Source organism: Crinia signifera, chromosome 2, assembly GCF_055691185.1.
Source record: "Crinia signifera chromosome 2, ASM5569118v1, whole genome shotgun sequence".
NCBI classification, from domain to species: domain Eukaryota; kingdom Metazoa; phylum Chordata; class Amphibia; order Anura; family Myobatrachidae; genus Crinia; species Crinia signifera.
Genome location: NC_139218.1, coordinates 120,652,585 through 120,680,025, shown reverse-complemented (window position 1 = coordinate 120,680,025; position 27,441 = coordinate 120,652,585).

The window sequence follows — 27,441 nt, the reverse complement described above, 5'->3', positions numbered from 1 at the left end:
TTCTCATTTATGAACTGTATAATACTGTACATATGTGCTTATTTGTCTGCCTATTATAAATAGATGCTATATGCACAGAACATTTGATATTGCCAAACGGAATGGAATGTTTTGAAATCCATTTCTATCAATCACTTGCTGTCAATCACATTTATAGATCATGATCTTAGAATTCCTCAGGAAGCAAAAGCTAATTATCTACAAGTCCTATAAGAAACTTCACATTGCAGAATATTGTTCACCTTGAACCTAACTGGTCAGAGAATCAACTCTACAGAGACCTACTGTATGTTAGATGGAGGTGGGAAGCTAGCAATATGTTAGCATGTTTTGATTGGATTAGAGGAAGAAATGATTAACTAGAAGAAAAGTTTATTTTTTACCACACCGAGATGACAGAACCGTTCATTCTCTTGCATAACATAATGTGCAAATATCTAGGGTCTGGTATGCATCTATCTGCAAGTTTCTTAGTACCAAACACTTTTCATGTTTACCTCACTGACTGAACAACAAGTTAACGTCATTCAAAAGTAATCACGGCAATTACTTTAATTGGCTACTGATTTCTCCATTTATGGATTTGTGACTGACACTTTTTTTATACACAATATTGGTGAATCGAGAACATTTAGGGCAGTATTCAATGAGAAAAATTCTCCGTGTTTTATGGAGAATTTTTGCTTTTTTTCGCCTTGGACGGAGCATTTTGCTCTCCAAAAGTGAACCACCCTATTCAATGTGAAATATTCGCCGTCTTTCTAAGTGATTTTCGCCGTCTCTCTCCGTGTAGAAATTCTCCATCTTTTGATGGAGAGCTGGAATGTGAACTTTTAAACTAAAAGGTTTTTTTTTTTAATTTTGGTGTAAAAAAATCAGGGTTTTTTTTTTCTGTGAAGGGGCATGTTATTTTTATTCATATGCTTATAGCAAATGAATATATATTTAATTTAAAAAATATATATATTTTTTTTTTTAAAAATGTAATATTTTTTTTTACACAGTGCAGCCAGCAGGGGGCCGGAGCGATCGAGCCGCTCATTAGATATTCATATATTCACTGCACCCGATCGTTAATATGCACGATCGGGTGCAGGGAATACTGGGTCCCCCGCTGGCTATAGGGGGGGCAGCCTGTGCTGCCTGGGTCCCGGGGAGCCCTCCTCCCCTCCACATTCCTCTGCAGCAGCCAGGGAGACTTTAATCTCTCTGGCTGCTTCCGTCCTCCGGCTCCCTGAAAGCTCCCTGCCGCGGACGCTCGTCCGCTGCAGGGGTTAAGACTCGCCGCGAGTGGCGGCGAGTCTTAACCACATTGAATAGAGGGAGCAGGAGAGGCAGCGAGCCCTCCGGAACAGGGAGAGTGCATGGCGAGAGAAAAAATCTCTCGCCATGCACGGAGAATATTTGTCATTGAATACTGCCCTTAGAGAAAATCTGAGAAAAAAAAAAAAAGATGTAAATGATAGTCACAAACTAATATAATGGGGGAAATTTACTAAGGTGAATTCGTAGCAAAAAAATCGTATTTTCTTAGGAAAATACTAATTTTTGGGGCGTATTCGTATTTTTGGCATTTACTATTTACGTATTCGTATTAATGGGATATTCGTATTTGTATTTACAAATACGAATGAATACACCATCGATAGAATACGACAGGAATCACCATTCAAAGGAATGGTGAATCCTTATTTACTAAGCGGCTGTATTGAAAATACGGCCGCTAATTGGCGTAAAACGGCCGCGAATGGCCGGCCAAATACGGCAGGAAAATACGGTACTTATGTAATATCTGGGCTCCCGTTTTTCTTATGAGACCGTGTCCCCTCGCGGGGCTCGCTGCGCTCACCACGCTTCGGGCACGGTGGCTCGCTGCGCTCGCCACACTATATAAAATCAACTCCATGCGTATTTGGATAGTAGGGGTATGAAAAAATGGGGTGCATTTAACATGGGAGTCCAGATAATACATAAGTACCGAAAATACATTTCATTTTCCTGTCGTATTTGGCTTTAGGCTGCACGGCTAAACCAGCACCACGGCCGTAACCAGCACCAGGCTGAAAGAGCCGGGGCTGGTAATAAAAAAAATCAGGAAACCAACCAGATAGGGGCTTCGCTGATTTTTTAAAGACCTTAGTGTATTTGTTTACACCATGAATACCGCTATTGGCCAGCTTGTGGCGCCTAGCGGCCAATCAGGAGCCGCTTGGCCGTAAGCCTACCAATAGCGGTATTCGGGGGGGAGACGCATGGTGTAAACCAAGACACCATGCGGGTCCTGCTCAGTCCGTCTTTCGGGATCTGCCGGTTTATTTTTTTGACAACATCCCTGGACTACTGCTGGATTGAAGAGGACGTGATCTTTGCCGGACAGTTGTAAGTAGAATTTTCTTGCACAGGTTTCCCTATGGATTGCGTCGGACACAGGACCCCCAGACCAGAACCCCAGGGCACCGGACCCCTGGACCCCGGAGACCCAGGACACCGGACCCAGGGACCTACCTACGGGATCACGATAGGTAAGTATATTTTATACCCAATCGATTTTAATTCAAGTGATCACTGTACACTAATAAATTGTGTTTTATATTGTGAAACCAGTCCAATTGGCTATACCATTTTACTATTAGCGCTGCCATTTGTTTTTCTTGTTTTGTTTCTCTTAGGGACTGACCATCCCTATTTAGCAGCAGCTTAGTGGAACCTACTCAGTAAAGCACTACCAGCAATACCCCCTAGGGGGCATTGCCTTTTGTTTTTTCCAAGTATCAGTATGTGTGGACTTTGGATAAAATAAAGTTTTATTTTCAGTGTGTGTCAGTGTGTTTATTTGACTATTTTTAATACTGTTGAACTACAAGTGCCAGCGGTCCTTTAATGCCCGGCATGCTGGGACTTGTGGTGCTCCAAGTCCCAGCATGCGGGGAAGGCTTGCTGGAAATCATAGTTCCACAGTATTAGACAATAGTTCATTCTTTTTTTTACATCAGTTAATCAGCCCGGTGACCCCAGCCCAGTGTCACCGGGGACAGCACCAGGCTTCAGCCTGGTCAGATAAGTCCTGGAGGGGGGTCCCCACTCCCCCAGGGCCCCTGGACAGGCTGACTGGTCGGTAGGGTTAATGCTTTGGCCACGGGACCTTCTATAATATGTTTTCCCCGGCTGAGGCATTACCCTGCTAGCTGGTTGGGCCTAGGGCTAGTTCTTAAAATACGGGGGACCCCTACTCATTTTGTCCCCATATTTTGGCAGGGGCAAACGCAGGATTTTCAGAAGGGGGTTTCCAGAAGGGCGGAGCAAAGCACGGAGATGGACACTTAGGTGACCCAGTATATGCCGGGTCAGTTAAAGTATTATAGATAGACCAAATGTATATAAGTAATAACAATAAAATATATATATTTATATATATATACACATACAGGGGCAGCAACAGCAGTGTAGACCCCTGGGCATAGCAATGTATTGGGGCCCCTACTGATCCTCCAGCGGTAGGGGTGGGGGAAGCTTTGATGTCCCGCGGGTGGTAGGGGGTATTATATCAACCGCTCAGCATGTAGGGCCTGGATCAGTAATTTCCACTAATTACCCCTTTACTGCACAGATGGTGGGAGATGGGGTGGGAGAAGGGGGCATTGGGCTGAATGAAGGGGCCCTGATACATAACTTCCAGGGTGGTAGAGTATGTTTAATACGCAGTGGAGGGGTGTATAGTGGAGTGGGCTTATTTATATTTTTCTGGTGGGAGGGCAGCTTGCTTGACTGCAGATATCTCCACTTCCCAGAAATAGATTTCTTAGATTTTAATGGAATTAAAAACTAGAGAATCCCACCTACCAAAAGGTATTGAAGACTAGGGGATCAGAGTTCAGGAGGCAGAGCAATCTGCCAACGAGTATGTAAAACTACATACCAGGTGTGTGGAGCTGGAGCAGTAACCAGCTGCTGGAAGGCTGATATCTCCGGTTCTGGGAACAGTAGAGACAAACTACTAGTGTCCCTCAAAGGAGGAGAGTCCCAGCTTTTGGAATATACCCTCAGAAAAACTCTTAGTCAGACAGTACCTGAAATATCTGACTGGGAAGAGCAATTAACAGGCTTGGATGGGGATCACTGCTTTGAAGTCAGATATCTCCGATTCCCAAGGGCCGATTTTTAAAAATCTTATACCCATGGAAAGAGGGGACCCTCCGCTTTCAGCCTAGGGCCCTTAGACTCCTGGGGGGGTTTCTGGGTACCCAGAAACCCCCCCCTGCGTGCGCTACTGTTTGGGAACCAGCCCTGGAGCCTGGGGCTGGTTTTAAAAAATGAGCGAAGTTGGTTTCCTGATTTTTTATTAACGTACCGTAATGGCCATGGAGGGGAGATCCCACGCCGTTTTTTTTATTGATCGATTTAATTTTAAATTTTTATTACACGCTGCAGCCTGCACGGATCTGACTGATCCATGCAGAATGCCTGTATGAATTCGTATTAGCGGCCGTATATACGGCCGCTAATACGAATCAATACGACATCGTAGGGTTACAAAGCAGTCGTATTTGACTGCTTTGTAAATGCCCCTCCGGAACACGAATTTGCATATGGCTGAAACAGCCGCATGCAGTCGTATTCATTCATATTAAGAATACATATTCATATTCTTAGTAAATTTCCCATAATGGATCAGCTATTAAAATTCTCAAATTATGCAAAAAAATAATAAGTCTATGTTATCTGCAGGAACTGTTCTGTGTCTCTCTTATAACCTCTTCTTTTTTACCCCAAACTTCAAGGAGGTTACTTTGGTAGCCCTGTTACAACACTGTAAAGCAGGGATAGGGAAACTTTGGCCCTCCAACTGTTGGTGAACTTCACATCCTAGCATGCCCTGCTACGGCTTTGCTATTTAGCCAAACAAAAACTGTTGCAGGGCATGCTGGGATGCATAGTTAAACAACAGCTGGAGGACCAGAGGTTTCCCATATTTGCTGTAAAGGCTAGTTTTGAAGGAAAGTTGAGAATCTCCAGAATCAAGTTCCCTGAAAACTCACCTCTTCAGGCAAGCCTATCATAGGCCCTTATTCTGATCGGTGCGGCCGGATCCGAATATGCGGCCAGGACCGTGCGTGCGAAACCCCGCCTTCCATACGGATCGCCAACTCCGTCCGTACGCGGTAAGAAGCTGGCCGAACGGACAGCACGTGTATTTTACATGGAATACGCCTCCTCCATCTCAGGGAACCTCCCCCATCATTCGATGGTCGCAGACCATCGAATGCAGGACCGAGTGGTCCACCAGCTCCCGCAACCTCAGACCACACGGACATTTTTCCGTGCAAAAGAAGGGATCTGGGCGGGCAGCTGACATCCGGCGATGTCATATGTCCGCCCCCTACACGTGCGTCACGGCCGCATTACCATGCGTACGCCCATGGGAACGCCCATGAAACGCGGGGCGTATGCATATGGTAATGAGCCCAAATAGCCCTTCACGCCCCTCTCCACCCCTTGTTCGGAGTGTTCACATTTCATGCGGAATTTGGCCGTACGCCCCGCTCGCACATGCGCAGAGACGCCTCTGCACATGCGCAGACACAAAACATCGGCGGCGCGAACGCACGCGGATATTACCGCACCAACCAGAATAAGGGCCATAGTTCCTTTCATAACACTCTGAGGCACTTACAGTATGTATTATATCGATTCTCTTCTGGACTTGCAACTTGGTGGGACTACTATGCTATTACTGGTGCCTTTCCTTGTGTTTAACTCTTATGTCCCTATAGATCAGGCATGTCCAAACGATGGCCCTCCAGCTGCTGTGAATATACAAGTCCCATCATGCTACAGTTTTGCTATTAGGTAATGCTAAAACTATGGCTAAGCATGCTGGGATGTGTAGTTTCACAACAGCTGGAGGGCCACAGTTTGGACATGCCTTCTTGCAGCAAGGCCCTCCTACCTCCAAGTCTGCCTGTTGTTACCCAGTTTGTTTTATCACTGTCTACTAATGTAAAGCGCAACGGAATCTGCTGCGCTATATAAGAAACTGTAAATAAATACTCTTTTAAGAAACTGTAAATAAATACTATTTTATATCCTTAAGGATAATTGGATACTTAGAGCCATTCTAAAGAACGGACGACAACCACGGGTTACCTAGCAACAGTATAAACAAAGCCGGAGAAACTTATACTGCAACCCGACAAAGATCCCCCCAGCCAATACAGTTGTGACAGCTAAGCTGATATGATGTATCGGCACTCCGGGACCTACTGCGTCAGAGGCCCGGCGTGTAACTATGGTTACCCCTGATGCCAACCATTCAATATGGCAAACGGGAAGTTCCGCGATACACGCAGAGGACTATGGGACTTGTAGTCTTGCTCTAATTAGAGTCCAGCGTAATCGCGGGAATAGGACTACGGAACCAGCATATAAAAGCCTCATTTGCACAATACTTTGGACACCTTGAAAAAGTCCCCAGTTTGTGGAGGAAACGCGTTGGTGAACACTGGCATTTGGACATTTTAGCCACAAGAACGGAGGAGACGATAACCAGAGGTGCAGCCGATTGCCATTGGGTAATTGTGATACAAGCGCATATGGAACTGCTTAACCTCAGTTCCATACTGATCTGGTAATTACCACTGTCTTCCTCCATGTGGATACCTGTCACTTTGCACTGTGCACTTTATAAAGAAGTGCTGTATACTTTTAGAAATTTTTAAACATTGTAACATTTGATTGTCATTAAATTGTATGTGTAAAACGTACTTTACTATGATGATTTATTTCTTTCATGTATGACACTCCTGAGGAAGGATTGTAACAACTTTGAGGACAAAGGAGCGCCAGATAGGTGTTGTTCCAATTTTTGTTTTGTGGTGCTTTGGTGAAGGTTGGAGGGGACCTTTTGAAGGAACATAAACTTATAGGCAGCTCTGTTGACAGACTCACTACCTGCTGTATAACGGTCATCTCAGCTTTGTGACCCTGATCCGGTTTCTCTACTGCTGGGCTGAAGAGCTGACCAGCATCAAGTTCTGTGACCCTCATCTCAATATATCACAGAAGACCACTGTGATGTATAATAACTTGATGAGTGAGGCTTGCACAGTGGACCTGCTATCGCAGCCTCAGCAGCGCATTGGAGGGCCAGGTACCATCGTGCAGGTGGAAGAGAGCCTCTACGTCCAGAGAAAGAGCCATGCTGAACGCATGTTGCCCCAGCAGTGGGTGTTTGGGGGCATCTCGAGGGAGACAGGCCATTGCTTTATGACTGCAGTGGAGCGGCGGGATGCGAGCACTCTAATGGCTGCCAATGAGGTGAACGTGGAACCAGGTACCACCATCTTTAGCGACTGCTGGAGGGCTTATAACATGCAGCAGTTGGAGCAGGCCGGGTACCACCACGCAAAAGTTAATCACAAGTACCTCTTTGTGGATCCTGACACATAGGTCCACACCCAGAACATAGAATGGTTGTAGGGTAGTTGCAAGTGGTGCAATAAGCGCCAAAGGGGGACAGCGCGCCATCACCTGGACTCATACCTCCAGGAGTTTATCTGGAGGAAGACTGTAGGGGCACAGGACCCCTTTCAGTGCATCCTGTACACGCTGACCCTGCTCCCCCAATTTGAGAAAGATGACGACGCAGAGCCGACACCATCCACCTCAGCAGCTGCTTCTTGTCCAAGTGGTGGTGGTGATGATGCAGCAGGTGCTTCCTGTTCTTAAGAATGACTTCTTTCTATATTTTATTGTTCGTTAAATTAATCATATATTGTTCTTGAATCATTATTTCTTCCTTATTCTTCTTTATATTTCACTAAACAGTTAATAGTTTAAAAATTTCGTTATTATTGTCTCAGGTGTATGATTTTGCAGGTATGAATGTGTTCCTGAAACTGCTCCACTATCCACGCCACCCCGAAGCGTGGCGAGCGGACACGGTATGTGTCCAACCGACCTTTTTGTACCCCCACTATCCACGTCAGCATGGAGTTGATTTCATATAGTGTGGCGAACGCAGCAAGCCACCGAGCCCGAAGCGTGGCGAGCACAGCGAGCCCCGCGAGGGGACGCGGATTGCTTCACATGTATTCCGCGTCCCCTCGCGGGGCTCGCTGCGCTCGCCACGCTTGGGGCTCAGCGCAGCGCTCACCACACTATTTAAAGTCAACTCCGCACATACGTGGATAATAAGGGAATAAACAGGTCATTCGGAGCAATACTGCGTCCCCTAGCAGGGCTCGCTGCGGGATGGCGTGGATAGTAGAGTAAACAAGGACAACAGCTGTTAAGTCGACAGGTGTCATTATGAACAGACTGACACCCCCTTTGTTAATGGTACCACAATGAACTGTGAGTGCAGTTCATGCTGGAGCCATGACACTACACTGACTGAGGTGAAGTAGACGGTATTTCTGTACAGCTACTGTTTGAGAGTAAGACGCTACTGTGACTGGGACGCAACCTATGATTGTGGCCAATGAGACGCTGTTAGCGGCAACAGACACTACTGTGACTGGGACGCTACTCCAGCACAAAATAAATAACGCACACAGATAACGTGGTAACGTCGCTTATTACAGTAAGCGTGCGGTACTTAAGTACAGTATAGAACTCTGAAAAGCTGCTAAGTTTCATAGTTAAACTAAACACTGGGCAGTATTCAATGAGCATTTTGGTGATGTGCAGTGAATCCTGTTTAGGATTCGCTGCACATTCGCCACTGCTCGCTGCGTTCCGGAGCCTCGCCGGCTCCAGTATTCAACGAGTCAGGGGCTCGCTGCCCCTAACCAGCGAATTTTAACTCCTGCGGTGATGCCGCAGGGAGCCTGAGGACGGCGGCAGGCAGGGAGATGGAAGTCTCCCTGCCTGCCCCAGAACGTTTGTGTGGTGGAGGTGGGCTCCCCGGGAGCCAGGTAGCACAGGCTGCCCCCCAGGGGTGCCAGCAGGGGACCGGGTATATTCACTACATGCATATGTAATGATCGGGTGAAGTGAATATATGAATATCTAATGAGCGGCTCAGCTCCGGCCCCCTGCTGGCTGGTCTGTGTAAAAAAAAAAAAAATGTTTTCATTAAATATATATTCATGTGCTTACAGCACATCAATAAAAATAGCATGCCCCTCCTCAGAATAAAATTCCTGATTTTTTGACACCAAATGTAAAAAACAAAACACTTTATTTTAAAAGTTCACATTCCACTTCACCATAAAAAGATAGCGATTGCTACTCGGTGAATCATGGCGAAAAAAAACTTGAAATGTATTCGCCATCTGGTCATTGAATAGGGTGATTCTCCGTTTTAGTCAAAAATTCGCCTTACAGCACAAAATCGCCATAAAAACCTGGCGAATCAGCCTCATTGAATACCGCCCACTGACTCAGCCCACGCGCTAGCTGGAAAGCTGCCAAGTTTTTCAAAGTAAAAATAAACAGTCTGCTGGCAAGCTGCCAATTTCCAAAGAAAGAGTAAATATGGCAAGCTGCCAATTTCACAGAAATAGTAAAGAAACAGTGGCGCCGTGAAACTACACAAGTACCTAATTTTTTCATATTTTTTTTCTATTTTGCATTATTGTACTCTACAAGAATCTGGCACTGTGACCAGTTTTGAATGCAGTATACAAATAAATTTAAAAAGATTTTTGTTACATTATACACATAGTGTAATTTGATCTGTTCACAACTGTGTGCATTTACAGAATCTATTTACATGCGAACTCTAGGGCTATATATATATATATATATATATATATATATATATATATATATATGAACAGATGCAGTGTGTGGTTGTGCATGTATGAGAGATGTATTGTACTGTATGTATGTATGTATGTATGTATGTGAGCAGTGTATGTAATGATGTATGTACTGTATGTATGGAGGCAGTATATGTAGGTGTGAGGGAAGCAGAGTATGTATGTATTTATGTATGAAGGCAGTGTATGGATGGATGTACTGTATTTCCTGTATGCAGGGAAACCAGGTGTGGACCCACATGGTGCCTGTAGACCGGACACAGCCACCTGCAAGGGCAGAACATCACATTGGTCCCCCTGTAACCGTCAGCAAACCTCTTATTAAAGAGTTATTTAAATGTTTTTGGACATCATTGTCCGATCGCTGTAGAGTCAGCAGCAGTCAGTGCCTTTTTTAACTGTCACTGCATTTTATTCAAATGTGTTGTGGTACCTGTGATGTCTCCCCTCCCTATCTCCCACTTCTCTCTATTCTCTCCCTGCAGTTGTGCATCTCTCGGTCAACTCCCTGCTACCCGGTGTATTAATTCCTCCATAACACCCAAGCCTTTCTATTCCCTACCTCCCTGCTTCTCTCTATCCCATCTCACCTCCCTGCTTCTCTCTATTCCCTCCCTCCCTGCTGCTCTCTATCCCCTCTCACCTCCCTGCTTCACTCTGTCCCCTCCCTGCTTCTCTCTATACCCCTCCTACCTCCCTGCTTCTCACTATCCCCTCCGTACCACCCTATGTCTTAACTCCCTACCTTTCTATGTCTCTCTATCCTCTCCCTACAGTTCTGCATTGCTTTATCCCCTCCTTACTTCCCTGCAACTCTCTATCCATGTCTCACCTCTCTACCATTCTGCAGCTCTATAGCCTCTACATAAGTTAATGACTATTAAGCAGTACTTATAGGTGATGAAGGGTTGATGTGCTGGTATTTTTTTATGTGGGGGCCTATGTGTTTTTTTAAAATGTGGATAATTACCGGGGGGGGCATTTAATATAAGTTTTACCTAGGTCGCCAAGAAACCTTGCACTGCCCCTGCCTGTTCTACTATGCTGTAACTTCAGAAGTGCCAATCTGTTATCTTGGAATGCTATCTACCTGCTAAAAATAAAGAACACTGCGGGGGAAATTTACTAAGGCAAATACGCCTTAAAAATTCAGATTTGCATAGTAAAATACAAATTTTTTAGACGTATTGGTATTTTTGGCACATTCGTATTTGTATTTACAAATACAAAGGTATACGCCATCGGACAATACGAATAGGAATCACTATTCAAAAGAATGGTGATTCCTAATTTACTAAGTATTATATTGAAAACATAGCCACTAATTAGCGTAAATCGTCTGTAATGGCCCGGCCAAATACACCAGGAATATACACTTCATTTTCCTGGCATATTTAGCTTTAGCCAGCACGGATCAGGCAGGTCAGGCAGATCAGATGATTGGGGGTTCCTCACTCCCCAGGACCCCTGCCCAGGCTGACTGGTCGGTAGGGATGAATGCTTTGGCCGGGGGGGACTTGTATAAAAAGTCTCCCCCCGGCTGTGACATTACCCTGCTGGCTGGTTGGGCCTGGGGCTGGTTCTTAAAATACGGGGGACCCCTATTCATTTTTTCCCCTGTATTTTGGGAATCAGACCCGGCCCTGGAGCCTTGGGCTGATTTTAAAAAGTCAGTGAAGCCCTATTTCATTGGTATCATGATTTTTTAAAAACCAGCCCGGGCTCTATGAGCCTGCTGGTGCTGGGTTCGGCCATGGGGTGGCATGCCGTTTATTTATTTATTTATTTTTATTCTATTTTTTTTTACACACTGCAGCCTGCACGGATATGACTGATCCGTGCAGACTGCCTATACGAATTCGTATTAGCGACCGTACATACGGCCGCTAATACGAATTCATATGAATGAATATGCCATTGGGGGTTTACAAAGCAGTCGTATATGTCTGCTTTGTAAATTACCCTCCACAACACAAATTTGCATACGGCTAAAACAGCCATATGCATTCGTATACATTCGTATTAAGAATACGAATACTAAAAATCTTATTCATGTATTTTGTAAATTTCCCCCATATTTAACCGGTGTATGTGATTCCTTGCCACATGTTTTCACATGTGTTGCAATTAAATTTAGTTACTTACACTACATAACTATTGTATAGAGAGGAGCTTCTACAGTATATCTTGAATGCAGGTAACTACTGTAATTGCTGAATATTAGGGGACCAGGGCAGAACTAAGAAGACATTTGAAACATTCACCTTATAAGAATCTTATATTAAAAGAAAAACAATTAGATTTTAAGTAAAATCTCGCTAAATCAGATGTTAACCAGCACAAATTATGAAATTTACACATACGGTATAATTGTTTTAAGCCAGTTTTTGTAAGTGTACTATACATATGAGTCAATTTGTGGCATAATACACGTTACCGATGACAAACAGACATGTTCTACTTATTATAACAGCATGCTACAAAACAGCATGATTGCCCCTCCAAGCCGGACAAGAAACAACCAGTTATTTGTCATGCATTCAGGTCACAGTTATTATACATATCTATATTTAGCTCTCTCATGTAACAGATACAAGTCCAATGCAATGTAATGCTTTCATACCTGTAATTACACACACACGTAAAGATGCGAGAAAACATTCCTATTAGTTATTTTTTTATTTAAAAAGTGTTTTGTTACATTGTGCATGTTATTGGTTATAACATTTGCAATATATCTAACATATCATGCAAAGCTACCCAAATGCTATTTTTTCTTAGATGTTCTGTATGGTGTTAGCTTATTTTTGTCGAAACTTTTGTTTGTATTCTCAAAGTTTAGGTTATGTGCCTATCCCAGTGGCGAATTAAGGCAGGGGTGATAGGGGCGGTCGCCCACACATCACCCACACATCAGGGGGCACCCACACTCCCTGTGCCGCTGCCAAATGATGCCGGCCAGCATCTGAGCGAGGGCTCAGACGCTGCCCAGGAGTTCCGATCCCCGTGCTGCAGTCTGATGCAAGTATAGGCAGTCCGACCTGTGCAGCGTGACCTCTGACCACCACGCTGCACCGCCCATATCTTCTCCAGAGTGATCCTGCCTCAGTCCTCACTAGTCCTGACTCTTGTTGCAGCTGCGGCCGCCCTCCGGGCAGCTCTGCTGCTGATGTTGCCACCACCACCCGCCCGCTCCTGTCTGCCCTGCTCCCGCTGATGTCTGCTCTGCTCCTGGCCGCACTCTCACCCTCCCATGTAAGTAAATGAATGTGTGGGGCGGCCGGGGGGGGGAGGCATGGGGAGGGGGGCATCGTTGGCGTGATCCATGGGGCCCCCACAAATTTGTTGTCCAGGGCCCCTACAGACCTTGATACGGCACTGGCCTATCCTGAGTGATTACTAGCTAATGTGGGCCATACAGTACATCGAACCAACTTTCCTCCAACCATTCAACTTGTAAAACACTGCCACACAAACATAAACAATGTTTTCAGTAGCCCCGCTAACTTCTCTCCAACCTGTGATGTCACAAAATTATGCACACGGTTTCTGCCTACTTCTGCATGTCTTGAATAAATGTTTTTTTTTTTTTGTAAAATGTTAAAACATTAACTCTAGTGACAAGTGATGTTATTTTAAAATGTTACATGTATCTTTGGGACAGCGGGACTAGGTAAGTAGGAAATAAATTAAGTATTAACACAGAGGAGAAGTCACCCTAGTGTATTCCAGCTAAAGACACCTGTTGATACATGTTTTGGGGCAGTATCTGTTTATTCTTGCAGAGAAGGTGACGCACTTACAGTAAAATGTTTTGATTGCTCATACATGAATTCAAACTAACATTTTTAAAAAACATTCAGGCTATTCATTGGCCATTGTTGTTGGTTGCTTGTGTGGCTGAAAAATTGCATGTTTTCCTCAGTGGATTCATCTGTTTATCCTATGCACTACTGTAGATGCTTCCACCAAACAGATGTCCTTCTGTCCCTCCCCTGGCCATCTAGCACTCCCGACAAATGTCAGAGGAGATGATTACCAGGTTTGCTGTTCTGGGAACAGAGAGAGCCTTCAGCGCTCACGATCATGAAATGCCAGGAACAAAAAGCATGTGATGGACCTGATAAATAGTCAAATTTGGATTAGAGCGGTCAATTTTCTGTTGCTATATAAATGGCAAAATCACTCAATTAGCATGCAATGCATTTGCAACTTTTCTTTCTAAAAAAAATGTTGGAGCCATTGTGTGTAATCCTTGGACATTGTCACCAAGCAGGGCCGGAATAAGGCCTGTGGGGATTGTGGACAACAAACTTGTGGAGGCCACTATCAATAAAAGTGATGTAATAGCGGGTATAAAAATATATGATAATTTATCAATCAGCACTGGGATTGTGTTCAATTCCTTAAGAAAGAAAAATCAAAATGCAACATCAAAGGATTTCTCCCCTTCTGCCTGGCTCTTGCAGCCGCTTCATGACTCAGAAGTAACTCGGCGGCTGCATGTATTTCTGCAAAATCGGGTGGGAGTTGATGTCATAGTTGATGTCATACATCCTGCCCCAAGCAGACAGCTTTTCTATGGATGCGCCCACTGTTTTTGTGGGCACGCCCATGAAAACCAGAGGTCTACTTCGGAACAGATGGGGGTCTGTCAATCAGGCTGCCGGGCCCTGCACTTCCATATTAGCATATATTGCATATATTAATCTATGCAAAATAATTAAGCTGATCCAAAATATATATAGTGACCAGTGACCACTGCCACTCAGCAGAAATAATGAAATAGATGCCCCTAACAGCCAGGAAAGCAGAAGAGGGTCCTGTTTGTGTGCCCAATAAACATTTGCATTACCCCAGGCCAATTCCATAGAGTTAGAGGCAAACACTGATAGATGATTATCATGCCCAGCACTAACTTGATAAAGTCAAGCACTGTGTGAGGTGAGCTGCTGAGACCGATGCAGTTACCTAAGCTGGCCTTTTAGTGCTGCAGGAACTTGAAAGCATTAGGAGTGTGGAGGCAGAGCTCATGAGAGACAGCTCAAAGCTCTGCCTCCACACTCCCCTGACCATTGGAATATCTGCACCATCTGTGCATATGAGGCAGCGCGCACATGGCCATTTTAACTCCTGGCCATGTTTGCCCACAAGCTGCTGCTGTCTTCTCCACCCTTGGTAGTCACGATCCACAGCCCACCCATGCTGCATAGTGAGTTATAGTGTCAGTGGTGTGCCGCCAAGCCATGAATTTGCAGCTGAAATGTGGAGCCCCTAAAATGTGTGGAAGCCCAGGACAGCTGGCCCGTATTTGCCCTCCCTTAATCAGGTCCTGTCACCAAGTATCTCTCAGGTTATTTCCTACTTAGCATCTGCTGCAAGTTCTGAAAACCCTTACAGTGCATGCATTCCCCTGACAGTATACAGGGGGCCTTATTCACGTAGTACCGATGTTGCGCGTCTGCGCATGCGCAGGCGGGTATCTGCGCATGTGCAGGCGTATGGTGCGTGCACCCACGGCGACCTTTTGGTTCGCCGGGTGCACGCACCCATGGCGGCATGGGGGGGGGTGCGGAGGTGGGCGGGGGCGCCGGGCTGCCCCATCACCATATGGGAACGCCCAGCATTCCATGGGCGTTCCCATGAGAACGCTGGGCGTTCTCATGGTAATGAGGCAGTGACGCGGGTGTGGGGGGCGGGTAGCTGACATCACCGGATGTCAGCTGCCTGCCCATATCCACGCCAGCGTGCATGCAAATGTAAGTAACTAAAAAGTCACTTATATATGCGTGCACGCTAAACATCATTCGATGGTCGGTGACCATCGAAAGATGTGGGCGGTTACCCGAGCCATGCGAATGGATGTTTATGCAAAACATCCATTCCCAGCTGTTCGGGCGAAGCCGCACTTTGAGGGCGTGGGCGGCGGGCGTTCGCCGGGCAGGGTTTGGTGGACTCGCAAGGCTGCGAATTTGCAGCCTTGCGAATCAACCAGAATAACCCCCAGAGACTGCTGTCACGCATGGAGTTGTTGTCATTAGAACAAAACTATGGGAGTTCCTGAGTGGTCACTGGAAGGTGGCCTGAAGTGAATGTACAAAAAAGGTAATCATAAGTGCTTGTTATAAAGTGTCAGTGAATTTGGCTGCATTCATAAATGCACCTGCAGCCACAGAAGCCATGTTTATAGGCATTTTAGAAGGAGACATTGTGCTTGCCTTAGGTTCGTGCAAGTATCGATGCACATGCAATGGTGCACCAATAGTAAAATATTTAGAACCACCAGTATTGTACTGTGCATGGGCATTGAAAGTGGGTGTCAGAGCTTGCACAGTCTGACACATGGCAGTACACAAAGGGTAGGTTAACACTAGCACTTGATAATTTACCCCCGTGCAACTCCGAATAACATTGCAGCCACGCATGCATTAAGGTCCACCTCTCATTCAGGACATCTATAAACATCCCTGGTCTTTATAGTCATCTGCTGTGCATAAAATCTAAATCGCTTTATATTTAAAAATGTCTTGGACAGCTAATAGCTAAGACATCTTTTTAGTAAGCTGCAACACAGTTGACTGCTATCTTATATAAAAAAAAAACGAAATATCTCTCACTTAAATGCAATATCATATTCATAAGTGCAAACATAATAATGTATCACAGTGCACTCTATTTTCCTTCTATTCCCATATATACTAAGCTATGGTACCCAATGGTTATGTCTATTGCTATGATATTGCAGCTGAATCTCACTGACTGGCTTGGGAGTGCCGCTACCAATGTAGTAAAGGTCCCCAAACTCTCATTTACAATTACTCATTAACTAATCTTCCAACCCTAGAATACAACTACTGTATATCACCATAGCAGGTAGAAATGAAAGTTCAAAGCCAAACTCCTGGAGTGTCTAACTAAAAGGCATACAAAGTCTGTCTCTGATGTATATATTCTAATAATCTTTAACTTTCATGATTTTATAGCAAACAGTTAACCTCCTTATCCAAAACTCTTACATTGGTGGGAATTCCTGTAATCCAAGCATAGGTTCCCTGAGCGAGTGTCAATTACTTTAGCAGAATGGCAGAAACTCAAGAATGATCCAGTATATTTTCCCTCAACAGGTACCCAAAAGGCCTTCGAGGGAATCCATAGGTAATATATGTGAGATTGACTATAGTGTGTAATAAAGTTATAATGTCTGTGTGTTTTATTTCACTATTTGTCATGTTGTGGAAATACAAGACGCAGCAGGCCCTTTAATGCCCCACATGCTGGGACTTGTGGTTCTTCAAGTCCACAACATTACACAATAGTTTCATCTATTATTAACCATTTATCAGTCCGGTGCCCACAACCCCAGGGGGTGTGGTACAGGGGTCCGACAGTCGGGATCCCGACAGTCATTAGCCGGGCGTCGGGATCCCGACTGGCCAGACCCAGACAGAATGGTAAGCGCAACTAAACTCCTTGCGGGCTCGCTGCGCTCGCCATGCTGCGGCCACCTATTCTATTCTCCCTCTATGGGGGTCATGGACCCCCACGAGGGAAAATAGCCGATGGCCGTCGGGAACCCGACTATCAGTGTTTTGACAGCTGGGATCCCGACGCTGGGTAAATGACTGTCGAGACCCCGTCCAGCACCCAACCCCAGGATCATCAGTGACAGCCCAGGGCTTCAGCCTGGGTAGGGTTAACTCTGGAGGGGGGACCCACTCCTCCAGGGTCCCTGCCTCGGCTGACCCGCCACGGGGATGAATGCTTTGCCCGGGGGAACTTGAATAAAAAGTTGCCCCACGGCTGTGGCATTACCCTGTTGACTGTTTGGTCCCGATGCTGGTTGCCAAAATATACGGTAGACCCCTACTAATTTTGTCCCCGTATTTTGGGAACCAGGATCGGCCCTTGAGCCTGGTGCTGGTTTTAGAAATCCCAGGGATCCCCTATGTTTTTTGTCACCTGAGTTTCTAAAACCAGGACCGGTTCTTTAGCCCGGAGCTAGTTATGCTCGGGGGGGGGGGGGGGGGCGGACTCCAGGCCCTGTTTTTGTTTTTTACTTTTACCCTTTTTTTTTTACAGAACCATGCACAGATCTCACTGGTCTGTGCATGGTTCTGTCAAACTGTTCATGTTGAACTTGGTCTATTTGTGTTGCAATTTTTTGTAACGTTTTCCAAAAATAGCATCCTATTAAATTTGCGAGTTACATACTTTATAATGGGAAAACATCTCAATGCCAATTGAAGTGTGAGAAAAAATGTGCTTATTTCATGGCAAAAAAAGTGTGATTTTTACTGCATTTCGCATCCTATTTCATTGGTGGTTTTCAGAAAATGTGCAAATTCAGACTTTTTGAATGAAAATTAGCAAAAGTCGAAATATCTCATCCTATTAGATGTCACCCCAAGTTTCTGTTCAATTGCTCTAGTTATATAATGCCAAAATACACTAGTTTGGCTTTGACTTTGTTTCTGAGACTCAGGTTCTGCAGTTGACGCGTAGGCATCATTATTTCAGAGAGTGTTTGAACCTGAATGCATTGGTACTACAGATGTTCTGGCTCATCAATTTGTATGACTTTGTTAACTGGGCCTAGATCCTGACTCACAAATCACAATTTCCGGCCTGCATAAACTTTTGGCTGTATTGCACTTTCTGGATATTGGGCATCTGGGAATTTTCAGTCTGCCACTAGTAGAGTCATTGGTATCTTACAGTCAACCATCTCTTGGCCCATCTAGTGTGCTCATTTTTTATTCTTTAGTTATATTTTCAAAAAAAAATTGATCCTTAGCATCTTTATTTACTTCCCTAGTCAGGAAACATAGTGGCCTGTAGTTAGGGTAGCTTTTTATTGCAAGGCAAGCATGCCTAATGTTGCTGATACCACTTACAGTAATCTCAGGGCACATATGTACCTAAACCGACATCAAGCCCACCCAACTAATATGCAGGTGGTTTGTGTTACAAAGCAGTGGACAGTGCTCTTATTGCTCTTATTGATATGCACAAGTCAGTATAATAAAGTTAATGCTGCAACTTGATGTTCAAAAATACATTCTACTCATGGATATTGAGTTAGTACAAATAGAACACCACTGGAAGGTAAAGGTTGTTTTGCCAGCAAAACCAGGGTCTCCAGAAAGGGCTGTGTTAATGACGATTAAATATGACCAGGGAGACAATAAGTGAAAAGCGCTGGTTACGTAATAAGTCCGCAACCAACGTACCCTTTATACCTAACTACGTGCGAACAAAGCGTAGCGCAGCGTAGCGTACCTTTTATTGTATTATGTACACCAAGAACCAATACCTTAATCAGAGATTCCTTCGCAGTACTTTGTCTCTAATCTGCGAATATACCTTATCGGACAGTGTCCGTAATATACCTTGTCGCTATTATGCGAATAAACAGACACGACCACTGTATAGAAATAAGGAGATAAGAACTCCAGTAAAAAGGTTGTATTTAAGTCCCTAATGGACAAAAGGGGGTTACAGAAATAAGAATAAACAGGTATAACAAGTGATACAATATACTAACAATGAATACTAAACAGGCTCAGCTAGGGGGAAAGAAAACAGATACAAGACACAATCAGCCAATCAATACAATAAGAATAAATACCGTTAATGCAACCGTTACCGTTCTCATCAAATATGCGAAGCGCAGTCCGGTCAGAGCTCACTATCGTTCAGGGATGAACTATAGTCCGGTGGTAAGTCAGGGAAAGGTAGATGTGCCGAAGAGACTTTGGCTGCTCTGGGTCGCCTATCTTATAGGGTCAGAAAGGGGAGGTCAAAGGCCGTTCTCATTGGTCAGAGGTCGAATGTCAGGTCAGCTGTGATTGGGGGGTAAGATGATACACCTGGTTTGGCTAGGTCCAGGGGAGTGAACTTTAAGAGTCCTTTGTTTGGTGGCTTCGGCGTCAGCAGTGATAAGAACCGGTTTCATCTAGATTCCTTTGTTACATACTTTCAACAGAAACTGTCCCTGGAATATGGATTATGTCCATAACTGTCGAGCCGTGTATATTGCGGAATATTCGCAATGACCGGAATACTTCGCACAATGAACGGAACGGAACGGTACTTAACATGATACAGACAGATGTATGCAGGGCTAACTAAGCTATGTGTGGCGTTCTAAACCTTTAACTATATTTTACTTAGTGTCAGTATGTATTTATGAATTTATGTGTGATAGTAAGGCTACTCTTCTGGTCCACTTTGTCACACATACTCGGGTATGGAAACTTTATTTGCGCAACTCTGCGAACCAAAATGGCGGCCATACTATCCTAAAATGGCGTGTGTGTAACTCGAATTCCATAGTCCACCCTTTAACAGTAAATATAAAACTGTTACAATACAAAACATTTCACACGATAATACAGAAATTCATAATCCTAACAAAGAAATTGGGATCCATGAATTAAACATATAAGGGGAGTAAACCATCTGCTCTTGGCCGATCCGGGATCACGGATAAACGATGGGCCGCATTTATCGAACAATCTACTCAGGGTCACGAAGGATAATGTACAATTTTGGGATAAAAATAAAAACAAGGGTGGTTACAACATATACACGTTCACAAATATGGTTTCTTCAAAGGGAGGTGGTTTCGATTCTAGGGTCATATACCAAACCCTGGTCTTCCTCTGTATCTCTCGTTCTTACACTCATGATTTCGGTACGTTTTGTCTTTCCCCGGGTCACCACCTTTAAACATTTGAACAATAACACAAAGACTATGATGGCACCACCGATACAGAGAAGGAGTTTTCCTATGCTAGCTATGATCCCTTGCGCCCATTCTCCTAAACCAGAGAACCAGTGCATTGGATTCAACCAGGAGGTCCATTCACTAACTTTGTTACCTATTTCTGCCAGGCTGATATTATGTTCCCGTCTAAATTCCCATTTAAGCTGAAGAATCTCATCCATCCGATGGTCGATGATTTCTTCTGGGTCTTCAGTATTGTTGGTGATATATGTACAACATTTCACCCCAAACTGTGTAGAGAGGGTGACACAATATCCTCCTGTCATAGCTGTCAGATAGTTCAGCACCATCCGATGTTGGACTAGCTCTCTTTTATATGCTTGCAACTCCTTCCCAGTGTATCTAAAGGTGTCATCATAAATCTCAGTGATGTTATCTACCAAGCTGGCTAATGCTTGTATATATTTAAAATTTATGACTCCTCTGGCGGTATGGGTGATATCTAATGCAATGAGAAGTTGGATACCGAATGACTCGTGTATCATTTCAGAAGCTAGGGGTTCTTTCCTGATTGTTAAATCCCTTTTATGGATTTGATCATAATGGGTATGAGTGTAAGGAGGAGAAATACCTCTGTGTATGCTCATCATCTCATCATGTGTGAGGGTCATCACTTCAGGTAACACTCTGCCTAAATAACAAATACCAACGTAGTTCATGGAGAGCCATTTGTACGCCCTTCTACCACAAATATAATAAACATCGTCAGGGAGAAAATAAGGGACAGAGTATTTCATGATCTTGTCACACATTATCCATAAGAACATTCCCGTCCCCTGCTCCCTGACTTGTTCCTCACAAGTTTCTGGCTGTAGGGTCATATTACAGTAGCCGGCTGATACTCTGCCGGCCATCATTTTACTTTTCTTCACCGTGTAAACATATTTATAATGTCTCCCACTGGTTCGGATTTTTAACAACAATTCCTTGTCAATAGGCTCTCCATCTGGACGCTGGGAGTAAGTTATTGTCTGGTTATGCCATGTCACTTCCCAAGTACCAATCGCTCTGGAACTCGAGAAGTTCATACATACCAGGGATTTATCCACTTGGTATGGGTGTAATCTAAGACTAGGGGACCTGGTATACAGGTATCTCTTATCCAATGGCCTCCCCTTGTTTAATACGCTTATCTCTGAAATATTAAGCGGGTATGGGACTAGGCCTACACTACTCCTTTTATGTAACACTTGTGAACACACCCAGCATTCTGTTTGGTTTAAGACCTTACCCACTAGTGAGTGATAATCACTCAAAGGATGTCGGCCTGTAGTTGCCTTACTTGTCGACTGACATCGCTGGATGCATTCTTCTTCCATTTTAGGTTGACAATATCTACAGACACAGTACTCGCCAGACAATAACTCATCACATAACCCTTGAACTACGTTTCCCTCATACCTTTTCCCTTCTCCTGTCATGGGCAAAGTGTCAAGCTGGTTTAGGGATTCTACCTCACCCATATCTGGGTCCATTATTACACTGTCAGAACTCCGCTCCGATCGCTCTAGAATGTGGCAGCCACCGAGTATCTTGGGATGAAGAAAAGAACACAGAAAGAAAACAAAGAAATATATGCATAACTGTGAACCTGTTGCTTGGAGTCCTTCCATCATCTCTACCCAGGAGACTTTTATTTTGCTCTGCTCTTGGACCAAGGTCGCTCAGGTTGCTCGACCTTGGCTGCTTCTCAGTGTTCCCGAAACAATGCTTCTAGCGACACTTCTTCTCTTTCGCTCTCTGCACACTGGGATTCTGGGTTACTGGCTTTCTTGCAGTGGGACGAATGTATCCAAGTCTCTCTCTCTGCGACTTTAATTGATGTAGTGCTGGTCAACAAAACTTGGTACGGTCCTTCCCAACGGTCTATCAAACAACCTGAGCGTAAAAAATTTCGGATCATAACAAAGTCTCCTGGTTTAAGATTATGACAATTCTCTGTAGGCATATCAGGGTTCAGTAACTTCAGCTGCTTTTGTTGCTCCCTTAGCTGTTTGTTTAGCTTTAGGATATACTGTACAGTTAGCTCATTGTTACATTTGAGATCATCCTGTGGGTCTATCATGATGTGTGGCTGCCGACCAAACAATATCTCGAAGGGGGACAAGTTGAGCGGAGTCCTGGGAGTGGTCCTAATGCTATACAGCACAATAGGCAATGCCTCTGGCCATAACAACCCTGTTTCAGCCATAACTTTACCCAATTTGTTCTTAATAGTACCATTCATTCTCTCAACTTTGGCGCTCGCCTGGGGACGATATGGAGTATGAAGTTTACTATTAATCCCCAGGAGTTTACACATGATTTGGAAGACCTCTCCTGTGAAATGAGTGCCTCTGTCACTCTCAATGACCTTTGGGATACCATATCTACAGACAAACTCCTGACATATTTTCTTTGCTGTAAAGGTAGCAGTGTTGGAGACAGCGGGGAAAGCCTCCACCCAGCTGGAAAACATGTCAACACAAACTAATACATATTTCAAATTTCTACAGGGTGGTAACTGTATGAAGTCGATTTGTATTACCTGGAAAGGGCCTTCTGTAGGAGGGATGTGGGATGGCTCTGTTGGGATGGCTTTTCCAACGTTCTTCCTCAAACAGGGGAGGCATGACATTGCCACTCTACCTGCTTGAGAAGCGAACCCTGGTGCACACCAGTAGGCCTTTACCAGCTTGCACATACCTTCCTTCCCAAGATGTGTCAGCCCATGGGCCGCCTCGGCTAGACTAGGAAGGTATGCCCTGGGGGCCACTGGTTTCCCGTGTCCATCTCTCCAAAGTCCGGTAGACTCTTGGCCACATCCCTTCGACTTCCATACTGCTCTTTCCTGTGGGGAACACAAATTCTGCATGTCTATCAGTTTGGATGTGGATACTATGTTCAGTGTACAAAGGTTGGTAGGATGGGTGAAAATATTTACAGGGCATGCGGCCCTTTTCGCTGCCTCATCAGCCCGGCTGTTACCAAGTGACACCGGGTCCTTCTCTGATGTGTGAGCTTTGCACTTGATAACAGCCACTCTGTCTGGAAGCTGAATAGCTCCCAAAAGTCTCCTAATGTATGTCGCATGCGCCACTGGTGTGCCAGCCGCCGTCATGAAATTTCGGAGACGCCATAGGGCTCCAAAATCATGCACTACTCCGAAAGCATATCTGGAGTCGGTATATATGTTAACTGCTTTTCCCTGGGCCAGTTCACATGCTCTGGTCAGTGCCACCAGTTCCGCTACTTGTGCTGAGTGAGGTGGTCCCAAGGGTTCAGCTTCCACAATACCTTCTCCATCTACTACCGCGTAGCCTGTGCACAGCTCTCCCGTGTCCGTCTGTCTATGACAGCTACCATCTGTGAATAAGGTTATGTCTACCTCACTTAATGGGCTGTCGCTTATGTCAGGACGTGCTGTGAAGGTCTGATTCAGATAGGTCATGCAATCATGTTTGTCCTCACCCTCACTAAACTCTGATTTACCATTTTCAGCAACATTCCCATCACCATCCACCCTTTGTGCCTTGGAGGGCACATGAGGAAGGAATGTGGCTGGGTTTAGTGTGTTGCATCTTTTGATGGTAATATTTACTGGGGCCATCAGCGCCAGTTCCCACTTAGTGAACCGTGCTGAGGACACATGACGTGTTTGGGCAGAATTTAGGAGGGCAGAGACAGCATGGGGAGCATGAACAGTTAAATCGTGTCCCAACACTACGTCCTCACTCTAACTTACTAGTTGTGCTATTGCAGCCACACTTCGTAAGCAAGTTGGGAGTGAGCGTGCTACTGTGTCCAGCTGGCCACTGTAGTACGCTATTGGTCGGTTGGCATCAACATGTTTTTGTACCAGTACTCCTGCCGCACACCCACCTGATTCAGTTCCGTACAGTTCAAAGGGTTTCCCATAATCTGGCATTCCCAGTGCTGGGGCCTTTGTTAGGCTCACCTTTAGTTCCTCGAAAGCCAGCTCAGATTCCTCAGTATGAGAGACCCGATCTGGCTTAGTTGAGGAAACCATCTCTTGTAGTGGTAATGCCAGAATAGAGAATCCTGGGATCCAATTGCGACAGTATCCACACATGCCTAGGAACGTACGGATCTGATGCTGGGTCTGTGGCAGTACCATGTTCTGAATCGCTTGGATTCTGTCGTCGGTGAGGTGTCTCAGCCCTTGGGTAAGGCAGTGGCCCAGATACTTAACCCTGGTCTGGCATAATTGCAGCTTATCCTTTGATACTTTATGTCCTGTCTCTGAGAGATGCATAAGTAGTTGTCTAGTGTCATCCACTGATGACTCCAGTGACCCAGAACACAACAATAAGTCATCGACATATTGTATCAGTATCGAACCACTCATGGGTTGAAAGGATTGTAAACAATCATGCAAGGCCTGGGAGAAGATGCTGGGGCTGTCTATGAACCCCTGGGGGAGTCGTGTCCAGGTATACTGTACTCCTCTGTAAGTAAAGGCGAACAGATACTGGCTGTCAGGCTGCAAAGGGACGGAGAAGAACGCTGAACACAAATCAATGACTGTGAAATGAGTACAGTGAGGTGGGATTTGCATTAGGATGACAGCTGGGTTGGGCACTACGGGGAATTGGCTCTCAACTACTTTGTTTACCCCTCTTAAATCCTGCACTAGTCTGTAGCCCCTCCCCCCGCTCTTTTTCACAGGAAAGATGGGACTATTGGCCGTGCTGGAAGTTCTAACTAGGATTTCCTGTTGGAGCAATCGTTGGATCACTGGGAATACTCCTAGCCCAACTTCAGGTTTTAAAGGGTATTGCGGTATTTTTGGGGCTATCCTGCCTTCTTTTAAGCGGATCTCTACTGGAGCTACATTTGCCATCAGCCCAGCATCCTGTCCATCTTTAGTCCAAAGGGAACCCGGTATTTGTGCTGTAATTTCAGCTACCCTAGATGGATTTGACTCTACAACAGTGGAATACAACATTAGCCTCTGAGGACTGTCCAGCATATCTTGCACTTCTTGTGTAAGATTTTTAGGAGTGTCTAGGAATACCCCATCGGGAGTGCAATAGATGACACATCCCATTTTACATAGTAAATCTCTACCTAGGAGGTTAGTCGGGGCCGCTGCAGCCAACAGAAAAGAGTGTTTGGTATGCAGAGGCCCGATTGTAACCTCCGCTGGTTTCGTCAGTGGGTAATGTTGTATTTTTCCTGTTACCCCAATTGCCGCTACTGATTGGTTAGTGAAACCCAAGTGAAGAGGAGTGTTGAGAACAGATCTGGCCGCCCCTGTATCAACCAAAAAGGTTTGCCTTACTCCAGCTATATCAACCTTCACCTGAGGTTCCTCTCTAAGGTGTTGAGTTAATCTAACTGGCTGTAGGATACAGGTATGACCTGTTTCCTATTGTCTGACCTGGGTTGCCCTTAGCACAGTGTCAGCCATCAGATGGGGAGGAGGCATGTTGCATGACCTGTCTGTCTCCTCCCATTGTCTAGGGGCTGGGTATCTCCGTGTCTCACCTTTGTGAGATTCCCATTCTCGCTTATGTGTCTGATAATTCCTGGGGTTTCCTAACCTACAATGAGCTGAGTAGTGACCTTCCCCATTGCAGTTGTAACAGATAATTGGTTTTCTACCTGTGTCCCTGGTGTTTCGTTGGTATGCAGCTTTGTTTGGGGCATTAGTAAGGGCTTGGATGCTAACCATCATCAGTTTGTCAGTTTACAGTTCCCTGTGCTTCTTAATGTTGCGGTCGTGGTCCACAGCAGATTCCCGTAGGGCATCCACTGTCATTCCACGCCAATTTGGAAAAGAAGTTTGGACTCTGGCTCTCAGGTTTTCCCTAAGCCCTTCCACCAGCACAGAGACAATCATCTCCCTCAGGTGGGGGTCGTCCTTAGGCTCGGAGACACCAGTGTACTTTGATACCTCCAGTAAGGCTTTTGTAAAATAATCAGCAGCAGTTTCGCCATCTTCCTGTTTGATGGTGAAAATCTTGCTATATTCTACTGCTGCAGGAAAATACACTCCCAACTGTAAGTTAATCAGGCGTATATTCTCCTGGTTGATCTCATCATTTATCTCCTTGTCCACTTTCAATCCACTATCCTGAATGAATTTCGGGATGTCAATGTGAGTGGGGAGACAGGCCCTCAACATGATTCTCCAATCCTTGTTGGTGGGCTCATCAGAGTTTCCTAGATCCCTTACAAATTTCCGGCACAATGCCAGATCTTTCCTTGGGTCAGGGAAATCTGTAATGATGGACCGCAGCTCTAACCGTGTCCATGGGTTTAGCATGGTCATCTTTCTGGTAGGTATCACACCCTCTCTGTCTGCCTTACCATAGGGAACCTCCAGTGTGCGCATAGGATATGTTTGTACCACATTCGCATTACTGGGACCTGCTTGGGAGTCATTTGTGTCTGTGCTGTGTGGTGCATCATTACCTGAGTCCAATACTATGCTGTTGGCATCAGCCGTCTCCTCCTCCTGTGCTGGGGCCTCAACAGCGGGTTGAGCTTTTCCCTCAATCATATTAATTGCATGAGAGACGGCCAGTGCCAACAGCTGCTCGTTTTCCTCTCGGGTTTCCTTGTAAGGGGATAAGACAGGGTACAGGTTAGCAACGGATACATTATTACTTATACCTTTCTTATGAGTCATTATCCCCTTCGGCACATATGGGGGTGGGGGAGCTGATTCTATTGTGGCAGCGGTTGCATTTATATTGTGGCTGATTGCGTCTGGTATTGCCAGACCTCTGCTTCCCCATTGTTCCTGTCCTTCCTTCTGCCACAATTTAAGAATATCTATATGCTTCACTCTCTCCTTACGACTGGAGAGTAGGCATATTTCATCTTTTACTTCCGATAAGATTTCCAGATCGAAGCTACCAACACTGGGAAATTCTAACT